This window comes from Triticum aestivum, chromosome 2B (genome assembly GCF_018294505.1).
Source record: "Triticum aestivum cultivar Chinese Spring chromosome 2B, IWGSC CS RefSeq v2.1, whole genome shotgun sequence".
Lineage (NCBI taxonomy): Eukaryota > Viridiplantae > Streptophyta > Magnoliopsida > Poales > Poaceae > Triticum > Triticum aestivum.
In genome coordinates, this window is record NC_057798.1 from 206,432,561 (window position 1) to 206,440,413 (window position 7,853).

Here is a 7,853-nt window from a genome sequence, read left to right on the forward strand (position 1 = left end):
GTAGGTTCAATATTATTTGAAGTTGAGGACTCTCCAATCTCACTTTTACCAAATTTAGCATCAAGATCTAACGACTCCGAATTCTTGGGACGCCTTTTAGGCAAAGTTGATTCATCATCAGTCCCATAATCATCAAAATTCATATTGCAAAATATAGATCTAATAGGAGACGCATAAATTACTTTAAGATCCTCATCATTATTTTCATGGAACCTAGAAGAACACGCTTTTATAAAGCTATCTTTTTAGCACGCAATCTAGCGGTTCTTTCCTTGCACTCGTCAATGGAAATTCTCATTACTTTGAGAGACTCATTGATATCATGCTTGGGAGAAGAAGATCTAAGTTTAAGAGGATCAACATCAAGCGAAAGTCTATCAACGTTCCTAGCCAAATCATCAACTTTGAGCAATTTTTCTTCAAGCAAGGCATTAAAATTCTTTTGAGAAATCATAAATTCTTTCACATTATTCTCAAAATCAGAGGGCATCTTATTAAAATTACCATAAGAATTATTGTAGGAATTTCCATAATTATTAGAGGGATTACTAGGGAACGGTCTATCATTAAAGTTTCCTCTATAAGCATTGTTTCCAAAACTATTCCTACCAACAAAATTCACATCCATAGATTCATTATTATTCTCAATCAAAGTAGACAAAGGCATATCATTGGGATCAAGAGGAGTATTCTTGTAGCAAACAATTTCATAAGTTCACCCATCTTTTTACTCAAAACATTGATTTCTTCTATAGCATGCACTTTTTTACTAGAAGATATTTCGGTGTGCCATTGAGAATAATTAGCCATAATATTATCAAGAAGTTTTGTAGCATCTCCTAACGTGATTTCCATAAACGTGCCTCCCGCGGCCGAATCTAAGAGATTTCTAGAAGCAAAGTTCAAACCGGCATAAAATTTTTGTATGATCATCCATAAATTCAAACCATGAGTAGGGCAATTGCGAATCATCAATTTCATTCTTTCCCAAGATTGGGCAACATGATCATGATCAAGTTGTTTAAAATTCATAATATCGTTCCTAAGAGTGATAATCTTAGCGGGAGGAAAATACTTACAGATAAAAGCATCTTTGCACTTATTCTAAGAATCAATACTATTTTTAGGCAAAGACGAAAACCAAACTTTACCACAATCTCTAAGTGAAAACGGAAATAACTTCAATTTGACAATATTGTTATCCGTATCTTTCTTCTTTTGCATATCACACAAATCAACAAAATTGTTTACATGAGTAGCGGCATCTTCACTAGGAAGGCCGGCAAATTGATCTTTCATAACAAGATTCAACAAAGCAGTATTGATTTCACAAGACTCAACATCATTAAGAGGAGCAATCGGAGTGCTAAGGAAATCATTATTATTGGTATTCGAGAAATCACACAATTTGGTATTATCTTGCGCCATGGCAACAAGTAATCCAACACACAAGCAAACAGAAAAGAGGCAAGCGAAAAGAGAGGAGGAGATTGGGAAAGAGAGGGCGAATAAAACGGCAAGGGTGAAGTGGGGGAGAGGAAAATGAGAGGCAAATGGCAAATAAAGTAAATGCGAGGGAGATGGGTTTGTGATGGGTACTTGGTATGTCTTGACTTGAGCGAAGACCTCCCCGGCAACGGCGCCAGAAATCCTTCTTGCTACGTCTTGAGCTTGCGTTGGTTTTCCTCGAAGAGGAGAGGGTGATGCAGCAGAGTAGCGTAAGTATTTCCCTCAGTTTTTGAGAACCAAGGTATCAATCCAGTAGGAGGCTCCTCAAAAGTCCCACGCACCTACACAAACAAACTGAGAACTCGCAACCAACGCAATAAAGGGGTTGTCAATCCCTTCACGACCACTTGCGAAAGTGAGATCTAATAAGATAGTAAGATAAGATAAATATATTTTTGGTATTTTATAATATAGATGCAAAAAGTAAAGATGCAAATAAAAGTAATTGGAAGCAAATATGATAAGAGATAGACCCGGGGGCCATAGGTTTCACTAGTGGCTTCTCTCAAGATAGCATAAGTATTACGGTGGGTGAACAAATTACTGTCGAGCAATTGATAGAAAAGCGAATAATTATGTGATTATCTAGGCATGATCATGTATATAGGCATCACGTCCATAACAAGTAGACCGACTCCTGCCTGCATCTACTACTATTACTCCACACATCGACCGACTCCTGCCTGCATCTAGAGTATTAAGTTCATAAGAACAGAGTAACGCATTAAGCAAGATGACATGATGTAGAGGGATAAACTCAAGCAATATGATATAGACCCCATCTTGTTATCCTCGATGGCAACAATACAATACGTGCCTTGCAACCCTTTCTGCCACTGGGTAAGGACACCGCAAGATTGAACCCAAAGCTAAGCACTTCTCCCATGGCAAGAAAGATCAATCAAGTAGGCCAAACCAAACTGATAATTCGAAGAGACTTGCAAAGATAACTCAATCATACATAAAAGAATTCAGAGAAGATTCAAATATTATTCATAGATAAACTTGATCATGAACCCACAATTCATCGGATCTCGACAAACACACCGCAAAAAGAGTTTACATCGAATAGATCTCCACAAGAGAGGGGGACAACATTGTATTGAGATCCAAAAAGAGAGAAGAAGCCATCTAGCTAATAACTATGGACCCGTAGGTCTGTGGTAAACTACTCACAACTCATCGGAGGGGCAAGGATCTTGATGTAGAAGCCCTCTGTGGTTGATTCCCCCTCCGGCAGAGTGCCGGCGAAGGCTCCAAGATGAGATCCCGCGGATACAGAAGGTTACAGTGGTGGAAATTGTGTTTCGTCTGCCCCCTGGATGTTTTCGGGGTACGTAAGTATATATAGGAGGAAGAAGTACGTCGGTGGCCGCCTGAGGGGCCCACGAGACAGGGGCGCGTCCTATAGGGGGGGCGCGCCCTCCTATCTCATGGGAGCCTCGGCAGCTTCTTGGCTTGCACTCCAAGTCCTTTGGATCACGTTCGTTCCAAAAACCACGCTCCTGAAGGTTTCATTCCGTTTGGACTCCGTTTGATATTCCTTTTCTTCGAAATACTAAAATAGGCAAAAGAAACAACAATATGGGCTGGGCCTCCGGTTAGTAGGTTAGTGCCAAAAATAATATAAATGTGTAAAATTAAGCCCATAAACATCCAAAAGGGGTAATATAATAGCATGGAACAATCAAAAACTATAGATACGTTGGAGACATATCACCCATGCAATGAAGTCATCAACACACTGTGAGGATGCTTTGATTTTCAGAATCTCCATAACGCCCACATGCATGAAATATTGCTGGAGCAGCTCCACCTTCCAGTTCTCGTGGTCGTCAAGTAGTTGGTTTACTCTCCTCAACCGGCGATCGGTCCACGAGCCAGTTGGTGAGGGATCCATTGGTCCCACCAGATGCGAACCGAAACACCGTCATCAATACACTAGATTAACCCTTTTTTGGGAGCTCGAGATCGTGAACAATGGATTGTCATGTGGGCAAGGCATTGCCACAGAAGACTGGCATCCATTGGGGTAGTATCGAGCCTTTATCAATTTAGACCGTTCACTTTAAAAACAAATTACGAGGGATTACCCTAGCATCGTACGTTGACTGATAGATTCAGCACCCGGTTGGCTAGGCAATCAAGCATAAGTTGAGTAGCTAAATCTTTTGCCATCCATTTCATGACAAAAATGGTTCTTAGCTCGTCTAGTTTATCAAGGACTCAAGGCAATAATGGGAGAAGTATCTTTTTCAGAGTTAACCGGTTCAGTACCTGTTCGGCTTGCCTAGCCTGTAGTAGATAGTTGAGATCATGATCGCCTTTGCCTTTTTTTTAGAAAAGGAGGATGACCCCCAGCCTCTGCATCTAGGAGATGCATACGGCCACTTTATTGATTATTCTCGAGGACCTTACAAAGTATTAAAACAATATGCGTGAATCCGCCATCTTGGCAACATATGCCACTACTCCTATCCATATGATGAAGGGGTGCTACCTGGGCTAGATACCCGCACCACTCACCTAAGCCTATCATCAAAAGCCAGAAGCCCCAGCCGAGCCACATACCGGGTCTGGGGCATAAACTGGCTGCGCACTCACATGTGTCATCGCCGCCATCTTCCACAGGTCCGTCTTCAGAGCAGATATTGAGGCTTCTACCTTGTCAGGCCACTCTGCCATCAACGCCACCATGACGCCAGACAACTGCCTCCACCTGCGCGAGTCCATCACCGTGCATCGGGCGCCGAGTCTCCACTGCACCACGCCGCTGAGATCCGCCGTCATCAATATGTAGGATGAAGCACCTCTCCACCAAAAAAGGCGCCCACTGGTCCCTCAATCCTCGGCTGCTGTCATCGACCCCATACCGAGCCCGCCACCACACTGCCCTCAAGGCGACGCCTTCAAGAAGGTCACGGCACCAAGGACGCCGCCGCTGCCCACCCGAGAAGCAAGGTGGTGGGGTGTGGAAGGGCAGACCTCGACCGATGTCTCCATGAAGAAATCGGCGCCCGCGGACGTCGTCGTTGTCGCGGCCGGCTGGAGCCGACTAGGGGTTTCCCCCAATCTGGATCCCGACCACTAGAATCACCCGCAACCCAGAGGCAGGCCAGACGCCTGCACAGCCAGGGACCGTCGAGGGTGAAGCGCACCTAGCAGGGGAAGATGGCCAGCAGCCAGATCTGACGCCGCCAGCCACCAGGGCAGCCACGCGAGGTCCCAGCCCACCGAAGATCCGCCGGCCACTCGACCAGATCATTAGCACCGCACCCACCCCACTGCTCACCGCAGGTGACAAGGGGCCTCGCCGGGGGCCGTCGCCCAGATCCAAGACCCTCCGATGTGAACCAGAGCAGTGCATGCCCCGCCACCGCAGTCCCCGGCTGCGCCATGGGCCTTGCCCGGCGGCAGCCTTGTGCGGCAGCAAGGGGGAGAGGGGAGGGAGAGGGGCTACTCCGGCGAGGGGGGAGTTGCCCCCGAGACGCCCACTAGGGGCGGCGCGGGGGAGGGGAGGGGGAGACTTAAAAATGGGGAGATTTTCACCGCCGCTTCATCTCCAACATAGATCAAGTCTACAATTCAGCCTTGTACTGGCCGGACGACAACTACTACGACGCCTGGATCCCTTTCGAAAAAAAACTACGACACCTGGTTTGCCGGCTACAAGGCTGTGATGACCCACAAGTATAGGGGATCTATCGTAGTCCTTTCGATAAGTAAGAGTGTCGAACCCAACGAGGAGCAGAAGGAAATGATAAGCGGTTTTCAGTAAGGTTTTCTCTGCAAGCACTGAAATAGTAGGTGATAGATAGTTTTGTGATAAGATAAATAGTAACGAGCAAAAGGTAAATAAAGTAAATAAAGTACAGCAAGGTGGCCCAATCCTTTATGTAGCAAAGGATAAGCCTGGACAAATTCTAATAATGAAGAAGGAGCTCCCAAGGACACATTGGGAATTATCGTCAAGCTAGTTTTCATCACGTTCATAAGATTCGCGTTCGGTACTTTTTTAATTTGATATGTGGGTGGACCGGCACTTGGGTACTGCCCTAACATGGACAAGCATCCCACTTATGATTAACCCCTATTGCAAGCATCCGCAACTACAAAAAGGAGTATTAAGGTAAACCTAACCACAACATTAAACATATGGGTCCATAACAACCCCTAACGAAGCAACGCATAAACTAGGGTTTAAGCTTCTGTCACTCTAGCGACCCATCATCTACTTATTACTTCCCTATGCCTTCCTCTAGGCCCAAATAATGGTGAAGTGTCATGTAGTCGACGTTCACATAACACCACTAGAGGAAAGACAACATACATCTCATCAAAATATCGAACGAATACCAAATTCACATGACTACTAATAGCAAGACTTCACCCATGTCCTCAGGAACAAACGTAACTACTCACAAAGCATATTCATGTTCATAATCAGAGGGGTAATAATATGCATAAAGGATCTGAACATATGATCTTCCACTAAGTAAACCAAATAGCATCAACTACAAGGAGTAATCAACACTACTAGCAACCCACAGGTACCAATTTGTGGTTTTGATACAATATTGGATACAAGAGATGAACTAGGGTTTTGAGAGGAGATGGTGCTGGTGAAGATGTTGATGGAGATTGACCCCCTCTCGATGAGAGGATCATTGGTGATGACATTGGTGATGATTTCCCCCTCCCGGAGGGAAGTGTCCCTGGCATAACAGCTCCGCCAGAGCCCTAGATTGATTCCGCCAAGGTCCCGCCTCGTGGCGGCGGAGTTTCGTCCCGTAAGCTTGCCCATGATTTTTTTTCAGGGTAAAAGTGATGATATAGCAGAAGATGGACGCCGGAGGCCCACCAGGGGGCCCAGGAGATAGGGGGTCGCGCCCTACAGGGGGGCACACCCCCTGTCTCCTGGACAGGGTGTGGGCCCCCTAGCCTATTTCTTTCACTCATAAATTCTTATTAAATCCAAAAAGTTGTTTCGTGGAGTTTCCGTACTTTTGGAGTTGTGCAGAATAGGTTTCCAACGTTTGCTCCTTTTCCAGCCAGAATTTCAGCTGCCGGCATTCCCCCTCTTCATGGTAAACCTTGTAAAATAAGAGAGAATAGCCATAAGTATTGAGATATAATGTGTAATAACAACCCATAATGAAATAAATATTGATATAAAGCATGATGCAAAATGGACGTATCAACTCCCCCAAGCTTAGACCTCGCTTGTCCTCAAGCGGAAGCCGAAATCGAAAAATATGTCCACATGTTTAGAGATAGAGGTGTCGATAAAAATAAAATACGGACATGAGGGCATCATGATCATTCTAATAACAGCAACATATATAGATTTTGTCATATGATTTCCAATGCTCAAGTAATAAGCAATTCACAATGTCAAGTATGGTTCAAAAACTTCAATGGGAACTAACAAACTATAATCTCAGTCATTGAAGCAATTGCAATTTATCGTAACATCAGAAAGAGTCAATAATAGAGCTTTTCAGCAAGCTCACATACTCAACTATCTCGTAGTCTCCTACAACTGTTAACACTCACGCAATACTTGTGGTTATAGAGTTTCAGCCGGACACTGAAAAAGATAGGGGCTTATTGTGTTGCCTCCCAACGTATTCACCTTTAGGTGATGTCAACAATAATAGTCTATGCCAACTTACATCCAATTGGATATATATATATATATATATATATATATATATATATATATATATATATATATCATGATCTTTCAAACACAAAGAGCTTGCCAAAGGATAAAAATAAAAAGGGAAAGGTGAGCATCACCTTGACTCAAGCATAAAGTAAAAACATAAAGTAAAAGATAGGCCCTTCGCAGAGGGAAGCAGAGGTTGTCATGCGCATTTAGGGTTGATGCATAAAGTCTTAGTGCAAAAGAACGTCACTTTATATTGCCCCTTGTATGTGGACCTTTATTATGCAGTCTGTCACTTTTATTACTTCCACAACAAGTTCGTACAAAGCTTATTTTCTCTGCACTAATAAGTCATACATATTTAGAGAGCAATTTTTATTGCTTGCACCGATGACAACTTACTTGAAGGATCTTACTCAATCCATAGGTAGGTGTGGTGGACTCTCATGGCAAAACTGGGTTTAAGGATATTTGGAAGCACAAGTAGTATCTCTACTTGATGCAAGGAATTTGGCTAGCATGAGGGGGAAAGGTAAGCTCAACATGCTTGGAAGGTCAATGACAATATACTTTAACTGAGATGTCGGAAAACATAAACCATTACGTTGTCTTCCTTGTCCAACATCAACTCTTTTAGCATGTCATACTTAATGAGTGCTTCACAATCATAAAA